The 20,074-nt window shown below is 38.0% G+C and overlaps 1 long non-coding RNA gene across 1 annotated transcript; it reads right to left on the minus strand.

Moving 5' to 3' along the window:
- Positions 1-6,080: 6,080 nt before the first annotated feature.
- LOC311263836 lies at positions 6,081-9,636 on the minus strand. The gene is made up of 3 exons (XR_014623404.1): positions 9,559-9,636; positions 7,597-8,072; positions 6,081-7,347 (listed from the first exon to the last, which is right to left on the minus strand). It is a non-coding gene; the product is annotated as an uncharacterized lncRNA (long non-coding RNA).
- Positions 9,637-20,074: the final 10,438 nt, after the last annotated feature.

Genomic DNA, 20,074 nt, shown 5'->3' on the forward strand with positions numbered 1-20,074 from the left:
GGCATACTGAAATGCTTGTTAACAGTTATCCACTTATGTTTTAAATTCATATTTCATAGCTGTGATAAACATCAAGTCAATTACTGCTGATAGATACAATTATAAACCATTTTGGAGACTCGCTTTTATTTGGATTGTTGTTTAATATAAATTGCTAGATTAACAGTCTGTGTTTGGGAGAATGTAATATTCAGTTGTCATGTCTCTTTTATACCCAATTTATAATCACAGATTCAGATATGTGTGTGTTCATGTAGTATAGTATATAGTATAGAGTATAGAAAGGTTCATTGTGCTGAAGCAACTGTAACAACAAAGTGAAACTGATAAAAACAAGGTTACAAAATTGGTGAACCAGCAGTGAAAAGAAAACCCTGTCTGATACAAAATAACAGGATGTTGTGTTGAGAGGATATCGTGAACTGCAATGAACTAAGAGTTTGATAGATAACATTTGTCACTAATGGTCAGGTCACATAAATCCTGTGCAGCTGCAACACCAGTCAGTGTGTATGGTGGAAGACTCGCACGAGAGAAGTGAGTTTGGCAAAACAGGCAAACTCTAATATGTTTAATGTACATTCCTTGCATTGAAGAAGGGAAAACACATGTCAATACTAACATGGTTTAATTGTGGAGGATGGTGTAGTTGAAGTTGTGTCTGTTTTCTCTTTAAACATTTGCGTCCTGGACGGTTAATTCATATTCTCCTTTGATTTGATGTTGCTGTTGCTCTCCTTCTCCACCCAAGGACAATGTGCAATATTTGTAAAGACTATTTCACTGTACATACCTGCAACACTGCACACTTTATTTACTTTATTTATATTTTTATACTTATATTTGCACTACTTTTTACTACTACTTGTACTTTTTACTTTATTTTATATTTGCTGCTAAAATTCGTTGTACACTTGTGCAATGACAATAAAGAGGATTCTTCTCTGATTCTCTTTCTTGCATAACTGATATATTCCTATCAGCACAGCGATGAACATGATGAACCACAGTCCAATGCCCTTGACGAAAGGTAAAAGAACAAAAACAGAAAAAGACAAGTGAAAATAAAAATTGGTTATCCAAAACTTTTAATGAACGATGTTGGCAGGTGTGTCGTTTGGTCGGTCTACCACTGATGTATCTCAACAACTACTAAAGACAGTACCATGATTTTTTGTACAGGCAGTGACAGTCCCTTGAGGATAAATCTGACTGACTTTGGTTAATGTTAGCATAAAACAAAAAGCCCCTGAGCCAAACAGCACAGAGGTGGCAAAAACAGACACCTTTAGCCGCTATTGTTAGCATAAAGCACACACCCGGCGTAACTGTCACTTCAAAACTCACAGAGTTGCTAGCATGACTTTGACAAAGTGCCAACGTATTTTACAGACCTGAGATTTTTCCTTACCTGAGACAGAGAATACCATTGTTTGGACTGGATCAGCAGCTCTTGTGCTAAGGGTTGGTTGTCTGGTTTGCACCATGTCTGAGGAGAACCTTCATCATCAGTCACGAACTCCCCTGACCAGGTTGTCATGGCACACACAAAGTAGTTGCCATCCATGAACACCAGGGCCATCCACACCAAGGCATCGATAAAGCCGAAAAGCAGATTTTTTCCCCACTTATCACTCTTGCAACATCGGATGTTCATCAACACAAAGATCAGAACTGCTGGAACAACAAAAAATGCTGCTGCAAAAGGTGCGTTCCACTCAGACATGCAGGGGCAGGCAAACTCCTCATCCGTTAGCTCCTCACAGGCAGTAAGGATGAGGCCCAAAGCCGAACTCGACACAAGAGGGCTGTTCTCAAATTCAGTCTTCATTTTCTCTGACATTTTCAATTCTGCATAAAGAGAAAAATAAAAATGAAAATCATATAACGTGCATTCATGACATTGAAGGACTCTTTGCGCTCATTCACCTGAAAACCCCCCAAAAATCACTGCTGTGTTGTATTGAAGGCGCAATTGTGAAGGATCTCGGTTCAGTAAAGGCCTCTTGGGTCATAAAGGTGCATTTTGCCTCATAGCTGAGCATGGTTAGGGCAGGATACAGTTGGAAATGAACGACATTTCCCAGAACTAAGAAAAGTTTTGGCAAACATAATAAAAACAAACTATTATTAATCATATTTTAATCTACATTCATTATCCTCTGAAACAGATGCTTCAACTGAAAATCAGGCAACAATAAGCAGAAGGACAACTCACTTTGAATAAAACATGCGTATACAATAATCATCAGAAATGATCAGGTATCTATAGGAAACTAAAAATGATTTTCAGCAGGGTTGGTATGTTAGGGAATCTCATCTCTGCTGATGTGTTGAAAACAACAACAAAAACAATCCTGTGTCATTATAATGAGAAACTTTATTGAAATAATGACTTAATATCTCAAAATAATAACTTAGTATCTCAAAAAATGTTAACAGAAGATAATCTAGTCTGTTAACAGAAGATATGCTGTGTGGCTGGTGGAGACTAAATAGCCCACACCTTATTAATGTAGTGAGGGACGGGTCTGCTCAGATGATTTATGAACAGCAGCAAACTGACATGAAGCTGATTTACGTGAAAATGTATGTAAAATGGAGGTTGATCCATGAACAGATGGCCTGTGCAGAGTTTTGATAGTGTCATAATTAACAACAACTGAAGACTGTTTACAGACTGATAAATGTGTCTGATAACATTAATATCAATAAGAATGAGATCTAACAGGATGTGAGTGTTTCTGTGACTTCCTGTACTGACTCCAAGCTGCTGGAAAACTGTCCGACTTGATGTCAGCCTCTTGCCTCTGACCCTGCTGCTGCTGCCAACTCATCTCATCCACTTTCCAGCCGAGGCGCAGTTCATTGCGAATGAGCCTATATGTTGCGTACGTTATCTGATCACACCTTCAACATGAAATAAAAATAGTTTCTTGACTGAGACATTCTTGATTTGCCATGAAAATCATAGCTCACGCTGTTACAATTAAGACCTACTTGTAACCAGTAATGTAATGTAATCAGAGAGCGTACACTTTAATTTGTGTGAATGCTGAGTCAGCATTCACACTATTGTTCATTATAATTTTCTAATAAATTATACTAATAAATTACACTATTTTTAAATTTGTACCTACTTAAATTGTCCTAAACAGATGCTTTAACTGATTATCAGTCAAAAATTAGACATTATAAAGGAAAAGTCAAGATAAATACAGCAGTTATCAGTTAGAAAGGCTACATAACATTGTTTGTAATACTAGACTATTATCATTAAAAAAACACAATAACCAATTTAAGTGTAATTTTGTAATTGTTCTATTAATGTCATTTTGTTCTGCTGTTGTTTTCTTAATTGTAGATCTGGTTTCAAACAAATAGAATGATATAAACCTGAAATTCAGTTGAAGACAGGCTGCCAGGCAAGACACAAATGTCTTATCTTTTCTGTTTCTGGTAAGCTTGCAGCTGCTGATATGGCAAACCGAAAGTAAAAAGAAACTAAAAAGAAGAAAAAAACACGCACTGCATTTTACATGCAAATATCATAAACTGCCCCTTTTGAAATGGTGAGATCAGAGTATAATTCTTGCCTTTTTTTTTTACCCCTAAAAGCAGCTTGCATACCATGCGATAAAATATACATGATATTAATTTATTGACGCAAAACCAATTTCAATCTACGTGTTTCATTCTTAAACAAGACGAACAACACATATACACACATATATACGCAGATATACAGTATGCAGTGCTTTTGCTTTTAAACACAGATGATTTATGAAGCCAAACTATCACCAAAAATAAGTAAAATAAGATATACAGATGAATACAACTTTAAAGTTTGAAAAGTCATTTCTGTATACAATACATAAGTAAGATTAATTTCTAACATGTAATGAGAGAAACTCTTAACACACCAAAAGATATGTAGAATTTTCTTTTTCATTTGAAACACTGAACACCTAAATACACCTTCAGTGTTTCTTTCAAAGTGAAGCATCCTTTATTTATTCAGAAGTTAAATATCGTCACCCTAATAAAATAATGGCCTAAGTCAGTTTTTGACAAAAATGATTTTTTGGCCTAAATCAGCTCCTGATAATGCTGGCCACCTCTGGTAAAATCCCCATCAGCCTTAGTTGAAAGGATCATGCTCTTTTTTCCCAATAAGACAATTGCCTATGTCAAGAGGGTGACTTAGGCCATTTTATTGGTTACCTAAGTCAAAATAATTGAATCTTTAAAAAAAAAAATTCTGACTTAGGCAATTTAAACAAGCTTTCATGATGGCAGCTGCTTCAAGGAGCAGTAGACATTATAGCACAGAAGAAGCTCTAAACTTGATTTTTAAGTCAATATCTACTGGTGAGTGACAAAGTTTGCTATCATAAAGGCTAGGCTGTAATGTCGTGTAGCAATTTAGTCTGAATTTCAAGTTATAATTTATTTCAAATGCTAGCTATTTCTAGCTTGCTAGCTATTCCTGTCTAGCCCACTTTTCTGTAACATTGCCAAATATAAATAATCACAAGCCAATGACAACTCTCAAAGTTTTATGTTTATTATGCTTTTTTTCAGGTGAAATAATTGACTATTCTGACATGGCCTTGTCCTCTCAAAGTGATTTTGTTGACATTGAGCCAATCACTGAGGAGATTGATTTATCAAGTAAAGACCATTGCCCCTCTGTGGGAGCAGAGTCAGTAGACAATTAAGTTCAATTAAAACCCAACAAAAAAGACCTGGAGAACTTTACAAGACAATTGTTTAATTTAATTAATTTTTAATTTTTTGTTGAAACTCTTGGGAGATATTTCTTGTGTGCTGGCCTGCTGCTTTCTCCACTTCAATTGTTTAATTTAACTCAGGGTAATTTCAGTTTTGAGTGTGCAATAGGGAATGGAATGGCAATTAATGACAGTGTTTAAGTTGCCTCAGTCACACTATAATGTTTGGAAATTGGCCTAGGTCACTTTTATTCTTTAATATTACATGATTTAGACACAACTTTCTATGTATCTCAAGAGTCATCCACTATGAGGGCCTTTTTGAGTGAAATGATTAATAAATATCCTATGGTCTGCGTTTGGTGAAGTTTTTTGTGTTTTCCCAAAGGCTTGAAAAAATGACTTAGGCCATTATTTTATTAGGGTGACGATATGATGCAATTGTTGCATTTTGAAAAAAGAAAACAACCTGATCAAACTAATTCAATTTCATGTAGTTTTTGTTTAGAATTTAAATAAGAAAGTTTTCATTGCTGTTTTTATGAATAAAATAGGTAATTGAGTACGGACATAAAAATGGAGGTTAAAACTGAAAGATAGGAGTCAAAAACTTAATGGGTGACAAATGTTGTGAATTATGCTATTTATGTAAAATACTCATTTATTTCCTGAAGACAAGGAGATGGCTCCTCACCCGCTGTATTGCGGAAGATACATACTTTTAGTTTTTTTCAAGCGTGCAGGCTTCAATGATGTGTTTAATTTTTTGCTCCTCTCCACAAACACACCGTGGCCCCTGGCTGCTGCCCCGCCAATAAAGACAAGCAGGGGCTATTGGCGGTCCTGAATCTATTAGGGGTTGGCCACTTGCTCCTTGGGAGGATGGTGCCAGGGAGCTGTGGAGTACAGTCTGACACCGGATGTTTGTTAACATTAAGAAGCTCATCATTTACAAAGACAGGTCAACTTTGCTGTTGAACTCATTCAATAAGTGAAAGTTCTTTGTAAAAATGGAAAATAGACCAGAATTTTCTTAATAGAGCTTAAATTAGGAAAATATGTGTTAGCTGATATATGAGATGTGGATAATGTAAACATGATCTAAATATGATGATTAAAATATATTTGTTTGGATGTAGCATTTGGAATTAATTGTAGATTCCCAGTAAAAACTGAAAGAGATCAAATAATGTATTAATTAGAAACAATTCCTTCAGTTATTAAAGACAAAAAGCAAAGTAACTGTCATTTAAAAATGTTTATTCAATCATGATACAATAAATGCATATATAGAGGGAAGTACATATTACATATTATTATTATCTCACGTTCTTTGTTTTGATTAGATATTTTAATGAGACGCACTGATGCACTGAGACTGGTTACAGGAAATATGGAATAATGTGATACACAAAATGCGAAACGCAAAAAGCATTTGCCACAGAAGTTTAGTCAAGACATTTGTTTATCTTATATATAAATGTTTTATCAAATTCATCACCTCTTTTTCTCTCTTATTTTACTTTAATATATTTTTGAACGTAGATAATTTGGGTCTTGATTTATGAGCTGATGAATTTGATATAACATAACATAAACAATGTATATTTGATGTATCAATGTTCCTTTTTCTATTTACTTTACTGATTATTTAATTGTTTTGTATGTTTGGACGGTTCACCACATCTGCCATCATAGAGCTTGTCAACCTATTGGTGTCCCTGATGTATAAATATGTGTGGTTTCCATTTTTCAGATAGTCCTGATGAAGATCCAAATGGGATCAAAACGTCTTCATTAAACTTATGTGTTTTGCATAAACTCTTCATCAACAGACAATAAGCATTAGCATTACCTTTTCAACTCTTATATTTACAGCTCTTGCTTTATTTAGGAACTCGTGGCAAGTATATGCTAAAAAAAAGACAAAATAAGATTGAATTCCTTATATACTTATTAAAATCATAATTAATGGTTCAGGAGCAAACTAGGATTATCAAAATGTATTCCAGCTTTATCTATTTTATATAATTGTGACTGGGAAAGTTTTTGTTCGTAAACTTATGTTAAAAAAAGATCTTTATTAAAGTAAAGTATCTCCTGTTGATAGTTTTAACAGCCTCATGTCTCATGTAGTTGTTGTGTTTCTCAATGACTTATTTATTTACAAGATGTTTGACATGACACAACAAACCCGTCCCCACTTCCAAGGTTTTTACATCATGTGTCCTCCCAGATGAATTAGTTGGAATCAGAAATATTTGGGGAAAAGAGTCCAGTCACAAATCTCTTGGTGCAGATCAAACTATATTTAATTTAACCAAAATAACACAGTCGATTTGCTTCTATCAATACAGCAATGTGATGATGCCAATCAAAAGTTTTTCTAAGCTTCACCCAAGATTTTTACTTTTAATAAATGATTTATATATAATTCTATAATCTTCAAAGTCTTTGGCCTCCAACTCTTTTACAACTCTCTCATAGCTTGACCAGATGGTTGATCTCCTCCTTCGTCCCGATCTTCTTCCTCTCTGCAGCAGCAGCACCATGAAATTAGAGTATACACCGAATATACAACAGCGAGGACTGTGATGAACACCAATCCAATGTTCTAAACGACAGGTCAAAGAATAAACAAAGAAAAGACAAGTGAAAATGTTTGTTTAATATAGTTATGTTAGCATTCTTAGAGGCTAAACTAAGTTGGTGCACATGGTAAAAAATATACATGCTAATCACAAGTATGTTAGCATTGTCTCTCTTAGCATGTTAGCATGCTTAGTCTTATCATCTTGTTTGCAGATCAGTTCCTGACAAATGCCAAACAAAGAATTTTTAGAGACATCACATTTTTCCTTACCTGTGACAAAGTAAACCATTCCTGACTCAGTAAACTCAGTGCTGCATCTGATGAGGTTGTGTTGACTGGTTCACACCATTTCTGAGAAGCAGCATCAGTAACAGTTACAAACTTCCCCGACCAGTTTGTATTTGCACAGACAAAGTAGTTACCATCCATGAAGACCAGGGTGAACCATATCAGTGCAGTGCCAATGCTGATGAGCAGATTTTTACAACACTCTTTTGAACACTTCCCACTCTGACATCCTTGAATGTTTATCATCAGCAGAAAGGACAGGAGTGCAGGAACAGCAAAGAAACCGGATGCAAGTAGACCATTCCATGTGGGATTGCAAGGACATACAAACTCATATTCCACAAACTTCTCCACGCCAGTAAGGATGAGGCCAAATAACACATTGGTCGCAAGAGGACTCTTGGCAAATTCACTCTTCAGTGTAGAGAACCAGGCTCTTTTCAGTAACATCTCCATTTCTGCATAAAAGAAAAAAAAAAAATAGGAAAAGTCATATAACATGTGAATTCATGAAGACACATTTTCGATGGATCATGATTAGTGTGAGGCTTGGGTCATAACGACACTTTAAGCCTCATTGCTGAGCATGGTTAGGGCAGTATACAGCTGGAAATTAATGACATTTCCCAGAACTAAGAAAAGTTTTGGCAAACATAAAAACAAACTATTATTAATTATATTTTAATTTACAGTCATTATCCTCTTCAACGGATGCTTCAACTGAAAATCAGGCAACAATAAGCAGAAAGGACAACTCACTTTGAATAAAACATGCTTATACAATAATCATCAGATGATCAGGTATCTTTAGGAAACTAAAAACGATTTTCAGCAGGGTTGGTATGTTAGGGAATCTCATCTCTGCCGATTGATGAAAACAAAAACAATCCTGTGAGTCATCAAAATAATAACTTAGTATCTCAAAAAATGACTTACTTCTGCTATGTAATTACTTTGTATCATTTTTTTTTACTCATTTTATGGAAACTTTTTATTTTTGCTGAATGAGAGATTTGATCTGATTGGTCTGATTTTTAAGGTTTAGTCTAGTCTGTGAACAGAAGATATGCTGTGTGGCTGGTGGAGACTAAATAGCCCACATCTTATTAATGTAGTGAGGGACGGGTCTGCTCAGAGGATTTATGAACATCAGCAAACTAATATGAAGCTGATTTGCGTGAAAATGTATGTAAAATGGAGGTTGATCCATGAACAGATGGCTTGCGTAGAGTTTCTAGTGTCATAATTAACAACAACTGAAGACTGTTTACAGACTGATAAATGTGTCTGATAACATTTATATCAATCAGAATGAGATCTAACAGGATGCGAGTGTTTCTGTGACTTCCTGTACTGACTCCAAGCTGCTGGAAAACTGTCCGACTTGATGTCAGCCTCTTGCCTCTGATCCTGCTGCTGCTGCCTGATCTCATCTACTTTCCAGCCGAGGCACAGTTCATCTTGAATGAGCCTATAACTATGTTGTGTACGTTATCTGATCACATCTGGAATATGAAATAAAATACAGTAGTTCCTTGACTGAGACATTCTTGATTTGCCATGAAAGCTATCTGTTTAAAGCTATTTTTGTTTTAACTGTGTTACAACCGTACAGTTACAATCAAGACTTATTCCTAACATCAGAGAGCGTCCACTTTTGATTTATTTCCTCACCACTTGTTTTCTATTTTGAAGAACTTCAAGTGGTTTGTGATGGCAGACACATGTAGGTTGTCTGCCTTAAATTATTAGCCGATATATTTATGCAAAAAAATGTAAAAGTAATGTAAAGTAAAAAGGGTGAAAAGTGAAAAACTTAACAATTGTGGCAACTCTCCCCTGCACACACTGTGATATAAAACCGAAAGACTTAATAAAACCTGAAACCAATGCAGTCAAACGGTCTCCTATGTATCTGTACAGCAAAATAAAAGTTTTACCAACCTTAAGATGATCCTGAGAATCTTGAGAAACTTGGTCTTCTTGAGACCACTCTGAAGAAGTGTAACTCTTTTAGCTTTCCGTTTCAGTGTTCCCTTTTGATACTTAGTGAGAATTCTGGCCTGACTAAGTGACCGGTATTAACCCTTGAATGTGAATGTGTGATAATAGATTGGGAAATACGAATGACACCACACCTAATAAGAACACACACACATAACAGCATGGAGATGCCAAAACCTTCCAAACCGGTGCAAACCAGGAAGTTTGGTCTCCGAACCGGAAACAAGGATGAACACACACATACACCCATGCACGAGCATACACACACTCCCTCAGACAAGACTCAGGAATCACTGGAAATGACATAGAGCATCAGGAAAGATCTGGAACAATGAGACAAGGGTCACCGTGACATTTTGGTGATGGTCCAGGTCATCACAACGCAAGTGTGGTTGTGCAAACAGATTTCGAGGCATACAGTATAAATGTCTGGTCAGTCCAGGAATAAACAGAACCCACTTTCTACAAACCTTGCCTCTGTGTCGTCTTTCTGAGGGTTTTGACTTGTTGTATACATTCTCTACAACATGCTTAACCACTAACCACTAAAGGAAGACTATACCACGGTCACTGTCTCACAAAATGTATTCCTATGTGAACACAATGAGTGGTTATAACTTAAATATACCAATACAATTGCAATAAACAACAAAGAGCTTCTGTTCTGTGTCAAATCATTTTTAGGATCACCTCTGCAAAATAAGATGTTACAGTAGATATGTATTTATCATTTTGGTTTGTTGAATTAATGATGTATAAATTGCTTTTCTCATTCTAATAAAACACACACAAAAATATCTTATCCTGCCATTTTAATGTATCCCAGATAGAGACTACATGGGAAATAGTTGTATTAGATGAATTTATGCTGAGAAAGGCTCTAAATACAACATGATAACTTAGTCTTGCAGGGTGTGTGATAAAACATTTTCTGTTACCATTGTGTTAACCCAACATCAGGAACAGCACAAAAACACATGAGAGGCCGTGTAGGCTAAAATGGCATACTGTTAGGAGTAGAGGGATTGATTCTCCAAGATGGTGTCTTGTTGAGTAAATGGCGGCCTCGTGATCATCCTGCTGATGAGCTGTGGACTGTCATGACTCAAATTGTGTTACCTGAGAGTTTCGGAAAGGAAGTCCTCCGTTTGGCTCACGAGGTATCCATGGCTGGTCATTTGGGCATCCATAAAACTCAAGAGAAAGTCAGTAGACATTTTTACTGGCCTAAGATGCATAAAGATGTTGCGTCGTACAGTCGTAGCTGTCATGCTTGTCAGGTTGAGGGCAAGCCCAACCAGACAATTCCAGTTGCTCCTCTCTGCCCTCTGCCCGTCATGGAGGAGCCTTTCTCTCAGGTGCTGATTGATTGTGTCGGCCCTTTGCCGCAAACTAAGAAAGGGAATGAGTATCTTCTTACCATTATGGATGTGTCAACCAGATTTCCGGAGGCTGTGCCGTTGAGATCAATTAAGACCAAGGTCATAGTGGAAGTTCTGCTGCATTTCTTTTCTAGGGTAGGTTTACCATTAGAGGTCCAACATGATCGTGGGTCCAACTTCACTTCTGGTGTATTCCAGGAAGTGATGCATGAGCTTGGAGTCAAACAAATCATGTCATCTGCTTATCATCCCCACTCCCAGGGTGCAATCGAGAGGTACCATCAGACTTTAAAGTCTATGAATAAGACCTACTGTGTTAGTTACGCAACTGACCGGGATGTTGCTATACCATTTTTATTGTTTGCGATAAGAGATTCTGTGAATGAGGCTACTGGTTTTAGCCCTTTAGAGCTCTTTTATGGCCATCAAGTAAGGGGACCACTGAGGATGGTGAAAGAGCAGCTGTTGCAGTCAGCTTCCGAGACAGATGCTCGGTGTGGTGTCCTGCAGTATGTAGCGTCCTTCAAGGACCGGCTGCATACAGCTTGTGACCTGGCCAGGAGTAATTTGGAAGCAGCTAAGGGAAAGATGAAAACCCAGTATGACAGGAAAGCGGTGAAGCGGACTTTTAACATAGGAGACCAGGTTTTGGTGTTGTTACCCATGGGTGGAGACAAGCTGGGGGTGAAATTCTATGGTCCGTATAAGGTTGTCAGGAAGGTCAGTGATTGTAATTATGTTATTGAAACACCTGACCGGAGACGAAAATCACGGCTATGTCACATCGACTTCCTGAAACCTTATTATATTCGTGACTCGTCCGTAGTCTGTAAAACATCTCAGGTTGATGTGGAGGATGGGGAGAGTGAGGATGATGGGGTTGGGTCAGGTGAGCCAGTCACTGCTAGGCTTAAGAACTCCAGCGCCCTGGCCAATCTCAGAGAGTCACTCAGTCATCTCACCACAGAGCAGAGAGAGGATGTCGTACATCTAGTGGAGCAGTTTCGCCCTTTGTTCAGCGATACACCTGGTTTAACAAAGTTAATAACTCATGATGTCGACATTGGTGAGGCAACACCCATTAAGCAGCATCCTTACAGGATTAACCCACAGAAATGGGCTCAGGTGAAACCGAAGTTGCTGTACATGGAGGGAATTGGGGTGGTTGAGCAGGGCTCGAGCGAGTGGAGTTCTCCTTTAGTCCTTGTTCCCAAGCCTGATTTAACTGTACGCCTTTGTATTGATTACCGAAAGTTAAACAACGTAACTAAAACTGATGCATATCCTGTACCCAGACTGGAGGATTGCATAGATAGGATTGGCAATGCACAATATGTGTCTAAATTTGACTTATTAAAGGGCTACTGGCAAGTGCCCTTGACAGAAAGGGCCAAAGATGTACTCCTGAATGTTTGTACCGCTGTAAAGTCCTCCCATTTGGCATGAAAAATGCCCCAGCAACCTTTCAGAGGTTAATGAATTTGGTCACCTCTGGCCCACAGAACACGGTGACATATTTGGATGATGTGGTTTGTTACAGTGCTTCATGGCAGTGGCGTCAATTCAGCCAAAGCTAAGGTATGGCAAGGTTACTAGTCACATGACTTAACTACAGTATCAATCAATATACATGCCCAGCAAATAATCATCACAAAAGTCTGCTATGTAGCTTATCTGTGTGGTTAGGAAAATTTTAACTTTTTCAAACGCAGTCTCACTCACATCCCGCTAATGTAACTATGGACACAAACACGACGTGCGTGTTGATCAATTCAGTCAAATGCGCCGTTACGCATCCGTTTTCAGCACCATGGATAGCAAGTGGCAGGGTTAGAGAGCAGTAATAGCCTTTCTGACAAACGCAATTTCACTCATTCTGTTCACTTCATTCACTATGTAATTGCAACAATATCACGTGAACATACCAGGTAAACTTAAAACTGTTAAAGTCCAAATGCAAAGAGGAGAGGGAGGGAGGGAGAAGAAGCGAGAAACAGATTTATAAGAGGTTTGGGTGGTGTATCTTACCTTAAGATCAACTTGCATAATTAATCCATCAGTGGATAACGCCAAGGCCTCAAACCGGCAAAGTCATTAACAAGTTCATCTGGGTCCAGTGATTTCACGACAGCCGGCTCAACAGCCATTAACATAAGGTGCGTCAGTCTGTCATCGCCCATAGTGGTCCTCAGGTACGTTTTCACTCTCTTGATGAAAAATGATTCTCAAGTGCTCTGCTTCCTTTTCATTTTAGTTAATTAGCTCAGCAAAACAAATTGCGATAACAATAATGACCCAGCTCTGACCTCCGTCATCTCGTCAGGGGGGGCCGGGAGATACCACATTTCAAGATATGGAGGGGGGATACAAGTGTTGGGAAAGATAATACCTAGAGAAATCGACTGTGTTGTTCTGATTATCATTTGGAGTTAATGTATATGTATTAAATAATAGAATAATCAATACAAATTGACACAGAGTAATTCCATAAATTTATTAAAAAAAAAACCTTGGAGCCAAGGTGTGGCAGCTGCCATACCTTGCCATACCCAATTGACGCCCATGCTTCATGGTCTGACCACATGGAACATACTGAACAGCTGTTTGACCTTCTTAAACAAGCAGGGCTGGTAGTCAACTTGCCTAAATGTGAGATTGGAAAAGGGCAGGTCACATTGGGGCACCAGGTGGGCCAAGGCTCTGTTAGACCTTTCTCCTTCTCACACACTCCAGGTTAGGACTAGCACATGTTACGTTTACTTGAATCTCCCTAGACCCGCTAGTCCGTAACAATACTTCACTGGTACTTAGCGCTTGCACATACATGCATACTCTCATGCATATAGGCTTGCACATATGTACATAGAATAATCTGTATTTGATCACATATCATATCATATGTTTGATCTGATTTTGCAGGTTTGGCCTAGTCTGTGAACAGACTTGCAACTTTATTACAAATCAACATATGCAAAATACACCACAAATGAAATAGCACTGTGAACATTCACTATACACTTAAAGGGGTGAGACAAAGAGATTGGGGCTGGGGCTGTATTGTTGGATGTGTGTGCAGTGGTTGAAAGTTAATAAGAACAACTTTTCAACTTTCCCTCTCCTACTGTTTCCCTGTGATACTACTGTCAACGCTGCTGTTGCGAAGACAGCGTTGGCAACACAACTACCACTAATGGCCTGGCTACTGTATGGAGCAAATAAACAACTGGAAGGTTCCTAGTTTGACCCAGAAACCAATCAGTGCTAAGTAAAACAGCTGGTTGTATTAATAAGTAGGCAGGTTTTGTTACTCACTGATCCTGTGAGTCCTGGTGATAAGAGGAAACACATATCAACAGGGGAACAGACTTTGACACAACAGCGGAGCGCTCTCCATAGAGTGAATGCCTGTACGCTCACTCTTGTTTTATCACCCAGTGTGTGACGGTTGCCTAATAGTCTTACAGGACCCAAAAGCAGACAACCAGACTGGGAGAGGTTTAAAGATAGAGAGAGATAGAGAGACAGGGTTAGGTTGGTTGGAGAGCAAAGATACAATCATACAAAAATCAACTAGAGGCTCGAAGGTATGATCTACCACGTTGTAGAGTCGTAGAGTTGATGAGATTCGCTGCAGGTGTGCGAGCCCTCCAGGAAAGACACACCCAGCCTCTGCTGCACCTCTGAAACACACGCAGGCGAAAGTAAAACACACCAAGCACAGAAAATCCACACAAAAACTGCAATTCATGACACAGAGTGTATCACTCTCCCTCTTCACCTTCTTTGAGTTCCATTTCTTTTGCGGTGTAATTCATACTTCTTACTCCAATACATCCCAGATTTTCTTAGTCTAGTTCTTAAACTAAACAAGCTTTTTAAAAACCCTCTCTGATTACCTGGAAAATTCGTTGTCACAATGTCGTTGTGCATGAGCGTGTGGCCCGTGTTTGAGTAGGGTGGAGACGATGGTGAGGGTTGTGTTGAGGTTTTTAACTTTATTTTTGTTGTTAATTTTGTTGCATTTTATATTTCATTGCATTTACTGCACATTTTAGTATAGAAAGGTGCTGGATGAGAGTTTAGTTTTGTTATTTAGCTTTTTTAGAGTTTTCAAAGTTTATTATTATTATTATTATTATTATTGTTTTTGTTATCGATATTATTGTAAGTAGAAGTAAGTAAGCAATGTATTCATTTTTGCTGTTATAATCATGGTTGTTGTTCTAATTATATTTAAAAAGTATAAAACAGGGCCTGACCTTTCTGTGTTGTGATTTTTTTACATTATGGGCAGCAAATTATGCAACTGATTAAAAAGAAAATAACCAATTAAAACCATAACCTCATAATTGTTCGCTGATCTTGTAATTAGACTCTTGTTTTGATCAATTAACTTCCCAGTCTGTACTTTCAAACTTTATATCAGACTTGCAGAGGGTCCACAGAAATTAAAGAAGTGTTTCTTGCCAGTGTTTTCTAAGCCTGGTCGTGTACTGAGAGCTGCTCTTCCTAGGGCTGGTTAAAGCCAATCTATAAATGCTGTTCTCAGACTCCTCCAAGCGACACATGCAGCGACACATCAGAAGTCATGTGTAGAAACACCAGAGGACACAAACAGTTGACTGGCACTGTGCCATCTGGGAAACTGAAGCAGCAGCAACCTCATTGTATTATTGTAAGCTACTAGAGTCTCCTTATACTACTTTTCCTGTAGCTACGCCACAGGTGAGCTTTATATGTGGATACACAGAAGGCTCTAAATAAAGAGCATTTTACGCAGACAGAACACATAGGCCTTATTTCCTTATATGACATAAGGGGAGCATCACACAAGTGAGAAAAAGGAAAAACTGTTCTCTGTCCTGTCCTCTCTACTTCTCACTATCAGGACATTAATCTTTTTGGCATTAAATATAATATGATCTTGGCTGTACTGTGAACACGCTTTCAGTAATTGCTGCAGCCCAGCACTGTATGAACTAAAAATGACCAGGTCATCAACATACATCAGATGACTGATGACAGAGTTTCCAACAAGACAGCCGATAAGCACTTCATATATACATTAAACAGGAGGAGACAGAATTCCACCTTGGCGAACACCATTACTCACATGAAAGAGGGCAGATGCAACATCGTGCCATTTAACCCACAAGTGTCCTAATTATATACTTTGGAGCACCTCTAACAAATGCAATGACGATTATTAGAAGCAGATACAGTTTTATTTTGCTGTAAAATCATCTAATGTAAAAAGTGGCTCATCTTACCCTGTTCTCCCTCAGCAGAGGTTTGTTCGGTGTCAAGCACCACCCAGTGGACGATGCCTAGATTTTCATTACGCTTAAAGCAACCCTAAGAAAAGCCTCACGGAGCTATTAGCATGAGTGTAGACCCCTCGTCTTGTTTACAGATCAACTCTCGACAAATGCTGAACCAACTATTTTAAGAAAAAGATTTTTCCCGACCCGAAAAACTCAAAACATTGCTGATTCTTGATCCTTAACAACACAACTATGTTGTTGCATGACCCAATGTTATTGGACACATTTACAACCTAGAGGATGGAACATGAACAAAATCATAATTTGTTAATTTTTTGTTAATCTCAACCTCTTTAAACAATACCAAAATAAAAAACAAATAACAAATGTGTGGTCCTGTTATAAACTTTTATTTAAGAGGAAACCAGCTTATTTTGTTCCATATCAATAAAGTGTAACTAAAGTATAACACTATTCCTTAATTGACAGTACTTCCAAAACCCTAAAAAGTGGACAAGTGATGCAGATTTCAGTAAGAGAAAGACTGTCTGTTCTGTCCTGTGTGAAAGATCGAGTGGTTCTTCTGGAGAGTAAGCTGTCCTGTTGCTTGGCGTACACCATTTCAGTTTTGTTAGCAGCTACAAGTATGCCTGGCCAGTCTGACTTTGCACAGACCATGTACAGGGTTTTGTCCAAACTCATGAACGAGTTACATACAGTACATGGTCACAGTCTCCTGTAGGAGGCCAAGCATCAGCCACAGTGACACATCCTGGCCAGCAGAGGGGGAGCATGTGACAGAGGGATCCAGGAACACAGAGTGTCATTAATAAGTAGCTCATAATGACAACACCAGGTTGGATTTAAGATGAACTGTGATGGTACGGCCCCACTGACTGATTCTGTGGTAAATATGGGACAGGAAATGATTAAAAGTTAATACATATAATATAATAACAACATAAAAAAAATGCTTTACTAGAGTTTTCATGTAGAAACCCCTTATGCATCCATGTGTAAGATATTCAATCTGATGTCAAATTTATTTTAAAATCTGGTTTTAATATGCTTTGTATCTGTATATATGTTTGTGCATTTAATTTGATATTGACACAAAACAATGTACTTTTCTTTGGCCCAGCAGCATGAGTGAAAACATATTCTGCATCATTAATTTGTGTTAACTGTGTTAAATTGTACCTGCTGATGGCACTCGAGGAAAAGCTAGAATCACTCATGTCTACGAATGTATCCTTGAGGGACCTTGAATGTCCAAATTCATCCAATAAGTGTGAGATATTTCACTCTGAACCATAACCATCAACCTCAGGGTGGATTATATGGGTTATATTCGCCCTTTTAATGAAATAATAACAGAAACATTAAAAAGATCTAAACTTTGCATGATGTAAGAAGAATACTTTTAAAGGAATGTGCTTTTCTTGAGGAATGCTTTGAGAAGGTTTCCTTTCATGACCTTCTGTTAACCTCAAACACTTGTGCTGTCCTGATCAAGTTGTTATATCGTCCTGTTTATCCCAATCCCAGTAAAGGAATGTATCAAGGTGAAACAAAACATTAGTTAATCCTGGCATTTAAGTGCACCTGAGAGACTTTACGAGAAATAGTTAGTCGCAGGCAAAGGCTTTAACTATAACACAATTCCCTGTAGCCTCTGTGTTTATGTGACATTAGAAACATTTGTGCATCTGCATGGCTGAAAAACCACCAACACAAAACATTTACTGAGACTGTTTAAAGAAGCAAATGAAGACAGTTTACATTTGCAGAGACAACTTACAAACAAATGACTTCTCAATTATTTCTTTCCCTTCCTGTCTCACTGGAAAGATTTTAAAGTAAAGTTTGACTTTGAGTCAGAGACTTTTTTTCTCCCAGTTGTATGTGATAATGCCAAATATATGCTAATTTACATTTTATCAGAAATTTCCAATAAATGACTATTTACTACTAGAGTCATAATGATTACATAAGATAATTTCTAATATTCATACAATATTGTTTTAAACTTTTCTTTTTGGTTAAGGCTCTTATAACTGGCAGAGTCCAGTCCACATCAATGAGCATAACATGATCAGTGCCAGACCCAGCCAGGGTCGGGAGGGGGGAATAAAAGACAAAAAAAACAAATGAAGTCGTCAGCACTCTTGATGCACTCAGATAAGTAGATAATACTGTTAATAATGCACAGCAGCAGAAAGAAACCAGGCACGTTTCATCCTTATCCCCTCTTCAGCTTTGAAGGTTGTTATTTTGTGATTTTTGTGGGTCAGCACAGATTAAACTTAGAAGACTTTTGCGTCGAGCTTGCAACTTCTTTTTGTTTGAAAGACATAAAAGGGCACAATCTGCATGTGGCGGATCACCAGCGGGCAGAAAGCCCTTTCTTGCACATTGGGCCACGCTGATCATCAACATTGGTATATAAACAGAGAATATGTGCGGGAATCTTGGGTTTTCTTTCTCCAAAGATCAATTCCAGACAGATAAATACATTTTGAAACATCCTATTGTTCCTTACCTGAGAGAGGCAACAGTGACAAACATTCAACCATCAACAGGTTGTGTAGCCTGTGGCTTGTTAGTTTAGGCCACTCCATTTAGTTGAGGGACAAGGTTACACTGTGTAGTAGGCGTGAGGCGGCCATTACCCTTCATTAGTTCAAAGAGAAATAGGATTAAAAGTCTACTTAAAGCTTAGGCAGCCTGACAAACGGCTTGACCTACAGCACAGTTTAAAGCCCAGCAGAGGTCTTTTTTTTCAGTCCTGAACACCAGTGCTTTACAGGTGGATGATTCTGCATCCATACCTGAGAAAAACTGGTGTCTGACTGGTTGGCAGGTGTCTGTTAAAACCAGTCAAACATCATTGGTGGAGTCTAACTCAGTACTTTTATTCAAGCACCGCACTTCAGTTAAATTTTCAAGAGGAAAGGTTCTCTGAGGAAAAAAAGGTTTCTAGCTATTTGAAGCTAGAAAGGTGGCAGGGTCCGCCACATATAAACAAAGTAAAACATATGAAATTGTGTTGTCCTTTAAAGGTGCACTACGTAATTTGGAGGAAGTAGAGAAAGATCTTCATTGACTGATTTTTATGCCTAAACAAATTAAATAAACAAACAGGGTTGGGGCCTTATTTTCCTCTGAGAACAGCTTGTTTAGTCATTTAAGAAATTTTGTAATTTATAAACAAACTGGTCTTAAATCAACATTAATGAGGTAATAATACAAACTCAGAAATATTTATTTTTCCCTTAACTGAATAAATAAGGAAAATAAGGTCCCCTACACACTGTTTGAGGCTAGAAAGGTGGCAGGGTCCGCCAAATATAAACAAAGTATGTGTGTTGTCCTTTAAGGTCAGTTTGTTTATTCAGCCATGAAATTAGTTTGTTTATTTAGTTTGTTTAGGCAGACAAAAAATAAATAAATCTGTCAATGAAGATCTTTCTCCTTTAATTACACATAGTGCACCTTTAAATTAGTCCTGTTTAACATCAATAGTTGATCATTAAAATATTTTAACCCTGGAATAACCTGGCTACAAACAATCTTCACAAGTAGTTGTCCTTGTTAAAAGTCTGGTTAAAACCTGGCGCACACGCTAGCAGCGTCCATCTTGTTCATTGTTGACTATAAAACTGATTTCTGCTCCACTTCACGACGGGACGTTGTGAGATGTGCCGGGCTCGTCTCTGCGCTCCTTACAAGATCTCGCGGGATTTGAGATTACACGGGGTGGTTTAAAAAAAGGTGGTTCCCTCCCTCGCCCCCTCCCCCCCCCCTCCC

This window comes from Pagrus pagrus (assembly GCF_965226575.1).
Source record: "Pagrus pagrus genome assembly, chromosome: 10".
Classification (NCBI taxonomy): Eukaryota; Metazoa; Chordata; class Actinopteri; order Spariformes; family Sparidae; genus Pagrus; species Pagrus pagrus.